Source organism: Lactuca virosa, chromosome 4, assembly GCF_052849685.1.
Source record: "Lactuca virosa cultivar CGN04683 chromosome 4, Lactuca_virosa_CGN04683_v6, whole genome shotgun sequence".
NCBI classification, from domain to species: Eukaryota; Viridiplantae; Streptophyta; class Magnoliopsida; order Asterales; family Asteraceae; genus Lactuca; species Lactuca virosa.
In genome coordinates this window covers 176667658-176681388 of record NC_136429.1, presented here as the reverse complement: position 1 = coordinate 176681388, position 13731 = coordinate 176667658, and positions in this window count along the sequence as shown.

Below are 13731 nucleotides of genomic sequence, written 5' to 3'. Positions count from 1 at the left end.
TACGGTATGTAATAAATATTCTGTTATGTTGACTCGGTTTTGTTTGATTGCTTGTAACTAATCTAAATGATCATATACTGTTCAACTAGGAGATAAGCTCGTGCCAACACAAAAACATCTATGTATATTGGATGTGTATGGTGTATGTATATTATATATGTATATGTGTATTTTGGATGTAAACGATGTATGTATGTGATTTTATGTATTTCTATGTGTATCATATATAAATATATATATATATATATATATATATATATATATATATATATATATATATATATATATATATATATAATATGTTCATCTTGTGTATATAGAAGTGTATTTATATGTGCATTTGTATGCATCTATGTATTTTCGATGTGTATGATGTATCTATATGATATATGTATATGTGTATTTTGGATGTGTACGATGTATGTATATGTGATTTTATGTATTTCTATGTGTATTATATATATATATATATATATATATATATATATATATATATATATATATATATATATATATATATATATATATATGGTTAGGTTATTTTGTTTTTTACATTTATTTTGTGCTAGAATGCACCACTAAGAATTTAGTAAATTAAATAATTATTTAATTAAGTAAATATAGATATTAAATGATTTCCATAATTATATGTATATTAAATGATATCCATAATTATAATACACTTTTTATGGAGACTAATTAATTCTGTCATTAATGTCAGCAATAACATTGTTTCAGAATGATTCGCATCTAGGTTTTTATATATGGGTTCGTATTTTCTTTCGAGACTCACTCACTTAAATTACAATAAAGTTGCATGGAATATGAAGAACGACAGTGTATTCTACTAGAATACACTCTTATTCTGTTGCAATAAACTCTCATTCTTCTACATATTAATCCATTCTGAAAGAATATTATTGTTGACATTAATGACGAATTTAATTGGTTTTCATAAAAATGAGTTATAAGTATGGATAACATTTAATACACATATAATTAATACTAAAATTCTATTGGTGCATTCTATCACACAATAGATGTGAGAAACATTTGAACCTACCTCTATATATATATATATATATATATATATATATATATATATATATATATATATATATATATATATATATATATAATTTTTGTATATTTGTATTTATTTGTAAAAAAAAATATGTATATAGTTTGTGTATTTGTATGCAATTTGGAAACTACAATGAAAAAAAATATGAAAAAATACAAAGTAGGACGCTATAATGGAAAAGGTATTTGTATGTATATGATATATGTGTATTTGTATGTATATGTATGTATGCACTGATTGGAACATGTTGTAATGGCTTATTTGGAAAGTACAATTCTATAATGGAAAAATGAAAAAAAGAAAAAAAAAAGTAGGCTACTATAATGAAAATGTATTTGTATGTATATGCACTATCTGTATTTGTATGTATATGTATGTATGTATTGACTGGAACTTCATATAACTTTTAAGTGATTATTTTTAAAGTACAATGCTATAATGGAAAAAATAAATAAAAGTAGGATGCTATAATGGAAAGTGTATGTGTATGTATATGCAATACGCATATTTTTATGTACATGTATGTATGTATTGATTGGAACATCATTTAAATTTTAAGGGCTTATTAGTGCTATAATGGAAACAAAACTAATGTAGGATGTTATAATAGAAAGTGTATCATAGAAGTTTTGTATTGTTTTGTTTGTGTTAAGATTTGAAGAGTAGTATTTTGCATAGTTTGCATTATGTTTGGTTGAGTATACTGAACAGAAATCATTTGGATTAATATTTCGGACGGATGTTGGACTAGATTAATATCATAGCAATTTTTATTCTTTTTATACAGTTTTTCTTATTTTAATGTTAAATACTAAAACTGGAAAATACAATTACCGACGATGCCTTTAGTGGTGACTCAAGGCGATTAATGGCGACGGATAGCATTAGCAGCGACACATGAAGTGTTAGTGACGAGGCATCAGCGACGATTTTTTAGCAGCGACACGTCGTTGCTAAAAGTATTAGCGGCGACACGTCGTTGCTAAAAGTATTAGCGACGACATGTCGTTGCTAAAAGTATTAGTGGCGAGATCCCAGACTTTTAGCGACGATGCGTGTCGCCGCTAATGGCTATTATTCTTGTACCGAGTAGAAAGTATTGACATTCAGGACGGCTTACTAACAATATATAAAAAACATATTTTACTTATTATACTGAAAGAAAACTTAATTATATATTAAATCATTATATTCCTTTAAAACATTCTAAATCCTTTTTTAATTATCTAACAAGAACAGTAACTATACAGTATTGTTCATATTACAATGTTATTGTCAATGTCATGACAAGAGAAAGTGTTTTATCCTCCATTGGATCAAGTGTTTTCTATTTTCCTATGTTGACCAAATTAAAATAAAGCTATGTAATCAATCATCAATATATTGTGGTGCATTGTTTTCATATTAAAAATATCTCGAAAACAAAGTCACGTCGTATTTGTAGTCTTTTTGGGAAATTGTGTTAGTTGACATGTTGATAGAGAGAGAGAGAGAGAGAGAGACTCAAGAGAAAGATCCAGATGGTATTACAACACGTAGAATGAATGGATATAAAGGGAAGAGAAAAAACAGTTAAAAATTCAAATGTTTATTGAGAGAGAGAGAGAGAGAGAGAGAGAGAGAAAGAAAGAGAGAGAAAGAGAGAGAGACAGAGAGGTAGGTTCAAATATTTTCTACAACTATTGTGTACATGTATGGACCAATAAGAATTTAGGAATAATTTAATCATTGAATATATGAATAAGGGTAGCTTGGTTATTTTACTTTTACAAGCCAAAAATAAATATTGTATATTTGGAAACTCATTAAATGAAATCTGCAATATTTTTATAAACCCTAAACGACAGCTTCCTCCAAATCGTCAGATGTCTCTTTTCTTCTTTTCCATCTGAAATCAGTCGATCATCATCTCCATCCTCTCCGTTCCCTTGTCGATTGTCTGGGTTTCTGGTTTATCAACGCTAAAAAACCACACACTCCCATTTCATTCAAAATCTTCAACGAAGCCAAAAGAAGAAAATACACCAAATAAGCAAAAATCAGAATAAAGACTAGTCAAGTGAACATGCTCAATCACTTCCCCAAGGAGCATACCAGAAATATACAAAGAAAAAGAGCACACCTTGACGAAATTCTCATTTTCAGATCTCAGGAATGCTACTAGTAACTTCAATAAGCTTTTAAAGATCGGAGAAGGTGGGTTTGGGAGTGTTTACAAAGCAAGAATCAGACTTTCAGAAACTCAAAATAGTTTCATTGCCCAAAGGCCCACACAACTTTACGAATTCAGTCTCATTCTCGCATCAGGCTTCACAGACTCATGGTATTAAATTTTTTTTGTTCTCTGTCAAAGTGTGTGACGACGAAGACAGGGGATCAGTCTGAACACCGATCTATTGTTGTTAGCTGTTAACAGCTGAAAATTAGCTTTCTGAAGGTAAGATCTTTATTTCTTTTGTCGCTTAGTAATTGATGAGATTTGCTGCTAATGTTAGGAAACCAATGAGGGAATATCGCGCTCCAGTTCCCTATTTTTGGTTGGGTTTTTTTTTCTTTTTCAAATAATTGACTTGATTGTTTGGAATTTATGCATAATTTAAGGGGATGCGAATGAAGTATTGTGTCATTAGTGTTTCCCATAACTTATTTGCTAAATTCCCTAAGTGTGTTTTGCTTCCGTTTTTATTTATTTTGGTTCGAGATATAGGGATCTCTTGCCCTTATTCGTTAGTTAAGGGCTCAATACGCATGGATTCAAGATAGATGTTAAGTAGACATCAATACCACCATATGATCATATATACATACTGCTAATACATTGCTACATTAATTGTGACTTTTAGGGAAAAAAATGTCACACCCCAAAACCGGAACGGCGGAAACGTTCTAGGGTGGAGGACGTCATTTTTAGTATCAGAAGACATGCATCATAGTAATCAAAGTAATAAACAACCATTCCATTAGAAAGAAAGTGTTTACAAAGTGTGTGTTCACAAAACATAGAATACAATAGCAATTAACAAACAAGACTTGAAGCTATACTGCTCCATCTTCGGGATCCCAGTGCGAGTACCTGTCTAATAGTCTCCTGAGAATACAAGTTATTTGAAAGAGTTTATTAGCAATTAAGCTGGTGAGTTCATAAGATTTTAGTGATGTAAGTAAGTTGTTGTTGTAAAATGTAGTTGAAAAATGTAGTGAGTTGTAAGTTCTGTTTGGAAAAGTTCGCATGTTCCTCTTAGGAAATCCTATATTTCCTACTTTGATGAAAGATACGTACAAATGATCCTACAATCCTTTCTATGAGTACTAAATGGATACAAGTGATATAAAACTCAGAGTAAACAAGCAATCGACTGTGCGCATCTGCCCTAAGCTCACAACCAAATAAGGAACAGGGAGTAAGGCGGATAGCACACATCCCATTGTTTGTTAGATCATCGTTGTATATAACTCTGGCGTGTTCACTTGTTACTCATGGAGTTAATTGTAATGGTTCCTTTGTATTTAATGAAAAGATTCCTTAAGAAAACCCTTATTTCTTGTAATAAAATGGTGACCATAGTGATTACTCCAACAATCACTTAGTTTATACAGGCTATATATGATCTGATATCGGATAAAGAGTTAATTGGGTGAATCTGCCCTAAGCCCACAACCAAACAAGGAACAGGAAGTAAGGCGGAAAGCACACATCCAACTATCTATTGATTATTAATAATATATAACCATGATGTATAAACTCAAGTAGTATAGAGTTAATCAACTAAGGGCCCTTAAGTTTATCCTGGTTTAATAAAATGGATTAAACCCTTAACTAGTAAGTTTCTATTGTTGTATACCAAAAGTTCTGAATTGGAAAGTATGTTATGTACTAGAAAACTGTGCATTGACTCTGTGTCCTATGACTTGACCCATACCTGGTACCCTTATGATGACTCAATGTATACTGGACATATATACCTAGAGTCGAATAGATAATAGACTGGGTGAATCTGTTCCAAGCCCACAACCAAACAAGGAACAGGAAATGAAGCGGAGAACACACATCCTATTACCTGTCGGATCCTATTGATATATATATATATATATATATATATATATATATATATATATATATATATATATATATATATATATATATATATATATATATATCCTTTGATGTATACATTAAGGAATCATAATGTTAGCATTATGGTCCTTTCTACTAAACGTAGCCTTCTACCAAGGCATCAAATGTTATGTGTGTTTGCTTCTTATATTAGTATGTATTTTCCCAAGTGAGACTATCTTTAACTAAATATAGTTTATACATTAATGAATATGTGAGAAAATCTCAAGTAAATGTAATAGGGAAAATAATGTTTTACCTCAGCAGTGACACTGCTGGCTATAAAGTAATAAAATACAGACTCCAGCTAGTATTAAATGTACAATACACCTCGGGGAGTCTAAAATAGCCTTTAGTCCTAAGTCGGTTAATTAATGGTTTAAATGTGAACTCGTATGTAACTAGGAAGATATATTATGATATTTTATCACTTCGTGTCTGCTAGTCCTGGCACGTGAAATCGTACCAGTGTGAATGCAAACCCGGCAAGATATATTATTAGGTTTATCACCTCGTGCCTGCTAGTCCTGGTACGTGAAATCGTACCAGTGTGCTTTTCCCTAGTACTTAGTGTACTTTTCCCTGGTACTTAGTGTGCTTTTCCCTGGTACTAGGTGTGCTCTTCCCTGGTACTTAGTGTGGTATTTTTCTCTCTATACTAGTTATAGTACGTTTCTCTATGTATTTGTTCTAGTATGAACTGAACCCTTAAACCATACCTATTATAGTTTACTAGTAATGTACTTGAATTAACTCTTTGTATGCTTTATTGTATTAGAAGAAATTGATTAGTGCCTTCCTAAACTATACCTATTATAGTTTACTAATGTTTTCCTTGAACTGTTATTGAAAAGACTCTTTTACCTACTAAGTTATGCCTGTACTTTAAAAACGGAGTTTTGTGAAACTAAAACGTAACATAACATTAAATGAGTTTTTGAAATGTTTTGATCACTTATAAAAGACATAAGAAATCCTTTGAAAGATGTCTTATAGCAAACATTTACACAATTATCATTGTGTTCAACTTGTATTCCCCTCCTTAAAAGGATTTAAAACAGTTAAAAGATTCATTACGGGGTATGAACTCACCTGATGTGGGTGATTCAACGAATACGCGTGTAAGGATGAGAAGTTCCACAAATGAAGTCACAAGATACAACAAGTCCTAAAAGACATATAATGGCATATATTGACATAAATATAGTGTTTAGAAGCAACCAAATACAAGGAAACACCTTACGGGACTAGGAAACACTTTGTCTAAGTGTTGGAATCACATGTGATTCACTAAAAGGGAGTGTACGACCACTTTGAGCATTGTGCGGCCATGGGTGTGCGGCCATCATGTGTGTGCGGTTGCACACAGGAGTGTGCGGCCGTACAGAAGGCGTGTGCGGTCGTACACAGGGGTGTACAGCCACATGAGTGTGTGCGGTCGTACACAGGGGTGTACGGCCACATGAGTGTGTGTGGTCGCACACACCATAAGATCACGAGTTTTGGGAATTTCTAAGGACTAAAACAAGTGTTCTTAACAAGATTCAAGCATTGGGAAGAAGTACTTACGATCCGGAAGTTCGAGAAGGCTCAAAATCACCAAGAACAAGTGTGTGTTCTTGGTGAAAGATGAAGATCTTGATGATAGTTGAGAGAGAAATCGAGTTCTAGGCTTAGGAAACTGATGAAATGGTTTGGAAATGAAGGGATATCATCCTTATAGAGGGGGTGTACGGCCAACATGGGTGTACGGCCGCACACACCTGTGTGTACGGCCGCACACTCTTGTGTACGGCCGTACAGTCCCTCAAATGGAGTGTAGGGCTTGATCTTGGGTGCTAGAAGTGTACGCGATCCATTCCTATACTCGATACTTGAATGTACTGAGCTTTGAACCTTTAAACGGACTCTAAACAAGGCTAAATGATAGCAGGAATGAGTCTGACACTCAGTTAAGTTGCCTGGCTGAGCTTTGCAAGGCAAAAATTTAAAAATTTTCGGGTTGTCACATCATCCCCCCGTTAGATGGAATTTCGTCCCGAAATTAGCTTTCTTAGCCGTATTACCAGGGTTGCGCTTCTCTGTTGGCAGAATACTCACTCGTAGACCTGGCAACTTTGCCCTACTGTTCATGATAGGATTCATACTCATCCCATCTATCGTTATCTCATGTATACGAGTCGTATATAATTAAAATTAGTTAGACGGTTGGATGTGTGACTCTGCCCCAGGTCTACAACCAGACAAGGAACAGGAGATAGGGCAGAAACACACATACTAGATCTGCGTAATCATAATCATATACCACCCTCGCGTATACACTGAATAGTGATAAGTGGGTTGTATTCGTCCTTAGCCTCTGTGCTTGAACTTGGTCTGCTTGACGAGTGGTATTTCGAAAAGGTCTGTGGAACATACGGCGGCAAGGTTTCGGAAGACAAAGTACTCTTCGCATGAGTACTTCGAGGTTTAAAATATGAAAGACAATACTGAGGTTTAGGTCGGACTGTTGATACGAATGACGGAAGCTTCGAGGGCTTGACGATCGAGGCGATTAGAAACATATAAACTTAGTATGGTGAGGACCATGCCAAACTCATGACGAAAGATAGTAGCGGACTCTTTACCGAACAAGGTCTTGCCGATTGGAAAGAAATGTTTGTTATACGATGATGTATCCCTAGCGTGCTCGAAAATGTACTCTTAGTGCGCTCGCAATGTACTTCTAGGGTGTTCGAGAAATGTACTCTTTGTGAATGTTCTAGTGCTTTCTGTTTTCTCCTTGATGTTAACACTTCTACGTATCGTACCGCGATGTGCGCATACATACAAATGAAAGTGTCTTGTTATATAGAATCGATACTTAAACTACGATCCTCCTTGGTACCACTACGATCGCCTGGAATATACAAGTTGCGAATATTTAAGATGAATTGGACGGCCGACTGAGTAACTCTGCCTCAAATCCACAACCAGACAAGGAACAGGAATTAAGGCGGAATCACTTACTCTAAGTCTGCAAAATCTTAGCTATGCACAACCCTTAATGTACATACTAAGCCATCATAGCTTCTCAGAACGGATCTCTTCGTTCTCTTGAATAATGTGACCTATTTCAATATGCGAGTTATTATAATTACTTTTAAATGTTATCCCCAAGTTTTAATCTTATATATAAATATAAATTAATTTTCAAAGTAATTACTAGGTCGAGAACGTACCACTGCTCGAAGGCAACTCCGAGGTCGATTCTCCTGCGGTGATCATCAGAATTCTTCCATCCGCGCCTGAGTTCTTTGTTATCGGGCAGTCCTCCTGGTAGTGTCCAGTCTCACCACAGCCATAGCAGGCTTGGTCTTCTTCAACTCCGGGGACTTAGGAGATCGGTTGAGCCGGTGCCCTGCAGAAACGGACTGTGTCACACCCCAAAACCGGAACGGCGGAAACGTTCTGGGGTGGAGGACGTCATGTACAGTATCATAACAATGCATAATAGTAAAGACAAGCAACAACATCCATTGCATTAATATAATAATTTTAATACAAGCGTGTTCTGTATAGTATGTAAGACACCAAAAGAATGATCAAAATAAAAGATGAGTCTTGTATGTGCTCCATCTTCTCAAAAGCTTCATCGGTACCTGTCTACTGACGACCTGAGAATACAAGTTATTTTGAAAGAGTTTATCAGCATAACGTTGGTGAGTTCATAAGTATTTAGTGTCATTGCCTGTATGAAAATGTTTGTAACAGCGTAGTGTAAATGTTCATAGTTGTTTGTAAATGTTTGTAAATAGATGAATTCTCTAGAAAATCCTATATTTTCTACTAAAATGTAGTCATCTACCAAGACCCGACTGTTTGTATGTTTGTTCTTTTGTAAATGTAAGAGTTTTCCCCAATAAAACTATCATTATGAAAAATATCGTTTAGGACCTCACCGATGCGAGATGAATAAAAAGTAGATGTAATAGGGGAAAATAATGTTCTACCCCAGCAGTATCACTGCCGGCTAAATGTCATAAAAATGCAGACTCCAGGTAGTATTAAATGTACAATACACCTCGGGGAATCAATTTGCCTTTAATTCTTAGTTAGTTAATTAAAGGTATGAATGCGAACTCGTATGTAACCATGCTCATCGGCGACTGAATAACTGATGACCCTCCGGTGTCATTTGTAGTGAGGTAACATTCTGTCACCCCTTGGCCTTATCGGCTGGGACTGTAGCTAGAAGTCGGGGTGTGGGAGTGTCTGTCCCGTATAGATCTATACACACAATGCCCGCTCTCCCTCCAGGAGACTCTGGTTACAAAGTGATACCACAATAAAGTGTCGTATCGAGAAGTAGTATGTCACATTCTGTTTATCGTATTCAAATGTTTGTATAGTATGTCATAGTGTAGTGATGTTTTCTCTGCACTAGTATATAGTATATTCTCTTGTATAGTATATAGTGTGTTCTCTTGTATGGTATATAGTGTGTATTGACTCATAACTGTACTGACTCTTGTATGTGTCGTTGTAATAGTAGTAGTGAGTAGTAAAGCCTTAACTATACCTATTATAGTTAAATAGTAATGTTGTTTGTATGCCTTCGTTACACAAAGGTACTGAGCCGAAGTGAAAGCTTTTATATCCAACATATATATATATATATATATATATATATATATATATATATATATATATATATATATATATATATATATATATATATATATATATATATATATATATAACTAAGATTTCAACGACATTCGCACAAATAACAGGATACCCTAAGTCCACAACCAAACAAGGAACATGAAATAAGGTGCGCTATCAGTCCTAAGTCCTTCAAGTCTTACTTATATAAATATATTGGTGTAGATATGGGTTTGAAAATAATTTAAGTTTAAAAGAGTTTGAAAACAATTTTAGCATCTAAAAGAGTTTAATAAAAGGTTTTGAAGTGCTTGAAATTCATAAGTTTGATAGCAATTTGAAAGTAATAGTAAATCTTTCTATTTGTTCTAGTTATAAATCATATGTGATTAAAGCAATAACTAGAATGTTTCAACTTGTATTCCTACCCCCCCCCCCATAAAAGCATTTAAAGTAATTTCAAAGGTTGATTAAGGGGTATGAACTCACCTGTAGTGAGTGATACGAATGTAAGATCGGTAATGGATGCTAAGTGTCAAGTGAAGTCTTGAGCACACGTACGGATCCTATTTAGCATATAATGACATATATATGTATACAATTAGTGTATATTCAACTAATTAAGAAGGATAACACCCTTATAGTCTAGGAGACATCTATATGGGAGTGTTACAATCACAAAGGATTGCATAAAAGGATTGAATGGTCACCAAATGGAGCTTTCGGTCCAAGTGGTATGTTCCTAGAAGCTTTCGGTCCTAATGGTATTTTCGGTCCAAATGGTTCTCGGTTTTTAGGGTTTTCGGTCCCTGAGTTTAAGACCGAAAGCTCATGATTTTTGGTGCATAAGGTGATTTTCAAGGGCTTTCAAGTATGTATAGGGGTTCTAAGTTTCATCCAAAGCCTTATGTGCGTTTAAGGTCTTAAAGGCACCTTTCTTTAGGGTTTTCGGTCAAGGGAGATGCACTTGACCGAAAACACTTATTGTTCTTGAGAAATGGACGTTTTCAAGGCCTTAAATCAAGTATCCTTACTAGATAACAAGTACAGGAGATAGATACTTACAATATGGAAGCAAAGAAGGGTGTTTTCGGCCCAAAACACTAGTGTGTGTTCTTGGTGTTCTTGGTGAAATGAAGAACACTTGAAGATCTAAGAAAATGGAATGATTTCATGGATGAAATCATGTAAGATCACTAGATAATGGAAGAGATCAACTAAACAAGGAAGGAAACACTTACAATCTTGAAGATCTTGACAAAAATTCGGATGATACTTGAGAGAGAATTGTTCTTGACTTGGAAATGGGAAAAATGACTAAAAATGACTAAGTGTCATTTATATACGCTTTAGGGTTTTCGGCCCTAACACTATTTTGGGCCGAAAAGTCCAAACTTTTGGAGTTTTGTGACTTAAATGTTGCAAAAATAATCCTAAAGTATACTTCCTCTAATTTGTTCTCTCAAGAAAATAAATATTAAAAATACCCAACCGGACTTTAAACCGGGCTAAAAATTAGCAGAAAAGAATTTTACTTTTAATTGAAGTGCTAGACGGTAGAGTTTGTTCAAATGGAAATTTCGGGTTGTCACATCATCCCCCCGTTAGAGGGAATTTCTTCCCGAAATTAGAGTTCAAGCAACTAAGTTATTACAAATAACTAAGTAAAAAGATGAGGATATTTTTAGCTTAAACTGATCCTCGCGCTCCCAAGTGAATTCCGGTCCTCGCTTGGCGTTCCAGCGAACCTTCACTATCAGCATACGGCTTTGCTTGGTTCGTTTGACCTCTCGGTCTATGATCTCTACTGGTTCTTCCACAAAGTTGAGGCTTTCGTTGATTTCGATATCGTCGAGTGGGATCACAAGAGTCTCGTCGGACATACACTTTTTCAAGTTCGAGACGTGGAAAGTAGAATGTACGTTACTGAGCTCGCGGGGTAAGTTAAGTTTGTAAGCTACAAGGCCGATTCTAGCGAGAATCTCGAAAGGCCCTATGTATCTTGGATTTAGCTTTCCACGCTTTCCAAAGCGTATCAAGCCTTTCCAGGGTAAGACCTTCAATAGAACACGGTCGCCCACCTGGAATTCCAACGGTTCCCTTCGTTTATCTGCGTAGCTTTTCTGTCGGTCTCTAGAGGCTTTCAATCGTTCAAGAATCTGAACGATCTTCTCTGTCGTTTCCTGAATGATCTCCGGACCCGTGAGAGTGCTGTCAGGAACTCGTCCTTTAGCTAACTGGGTATCACCCACCTCAGCCCAGCACAGAGGGGATCTGCACTTTCAGCCATAGAGGGCCTCGAATGGAGCAGCCTTTATGCTCGTCTGATAACTGTTGTTGTAGGAAAATTCGACAAGGGGTAAATAAGTATCCCATGCTTTCCCAAAGTCGATCACACAGGCTCGCAACATATCTTCCAAGGTTTGGATAGTCCTCTCACTTTGTCCGTCGGTCTGTGGATGATAGGGAACTTTGTAGCGACTGCCCGAACCTCAAAGTGAATCTACTATCTCTGTTTGAGATAATGGATATGGGAACACCGTGTAGTCGTACAATCTCCCGAATGTAGGTTCTTGTAAGCTTTTCCATCTTGTCTGTCTCTTTGATAGGCAGGAAGTGTGCGGACTTGGTCAATCTGTCGACGATGACCCATATGGTATCAAGTCCACCCGTTGTCTTGGGCAACTTGGTTATGAATTCCATAGTGATCCGCTCCCACTTCCATTCCGGTATCTCCGGTTGTTGTAGTAGACCTGAGGGTTTCTGGTATTCGACCTTGACCTTGGCGGAAGTAAGGCATTTACTTACGAAGGTAGCAATCTCTGCTTTCATGTTAGGCGACCAGTATAGCTTTTTAAGATCCAGATACATCTTATTTGAACCTGGGTGGACGGAATAACGAGTGTTATGCGCCTCGGTCATGACCAAGTCTCTGAAACCACCGTGTTTCGGTGTCCAGATCCGATCCATAAAATATAAGGCTCTGCCACCTTTGACTTCCAAGTTCTTATCCGTCCCTATCATGGATTCACTCGCCACGTTTTCAGGTTTCAAAGCGTCGAGCTGAGCCTCCTTAATTCGCATGGACAAGTGGGAATGGATAGTCATAGTCAAAGATTTGACTCAACGACCAGAATATTCTTTCCGACTTAGGGCGTCTGCTACCACGTTGGCTTTACCCGGATGATAACGAATATCGCATTCGTATTCGTTGAGTAGCTCGTCCCACCGTCGTTATCTCATATTAAGCTCCTTCTGGTTGAATATGTGTTGTAGGCTTTTGTGCTCTGTAAAGATAGTGCTCTTCGTACCATACAGGTAGTGTCTCCAGATCTTCAGAGCAAACACAACTGCTCCTAGCTCAAGATCGTGAGTGGTGTAGTTGACCATGTGTGTCTTCAACTGTCTCGAGGCAAAGGCGGTGACCTTACCTCGCTGCATCAGAACACAGCCGAGCCCTTGATTTGACGCATCACAATAGACAACGAAGTCTTCTATCCCTTCGGGGAGGGATAGTATTGGTGCGGTGCACAAGGCTCGCTTGAGCGTTTGGAACGCTCTCTCCTGCATCTCTTCCCAGTCAAAGGCCACGCCCTTCTGGGTCAGTGTTGTAAGAGGTTTCGCAATTCGGGAGAAGTTCTGTATGAACCTGCGATAGTAGCCAGCGAGGCCTAGAAATTGACGAATTTCGGTAGGCGTCTTCGGTGCTGACCAGCTCTCAATGGCTTTGATTTTGGAAGGGTCCACGTGTATTCCCTCTTCGCTAACCACGTGCCCTAAGAATTCGACTCTTCGGATCCAAAATTCGCATTTCGAGAACTTCGCATAGAGCTTCTCCGATCGCAGCGTTTCTAAGACTAGTCGCAGATGTTGACTATGCTCCTCC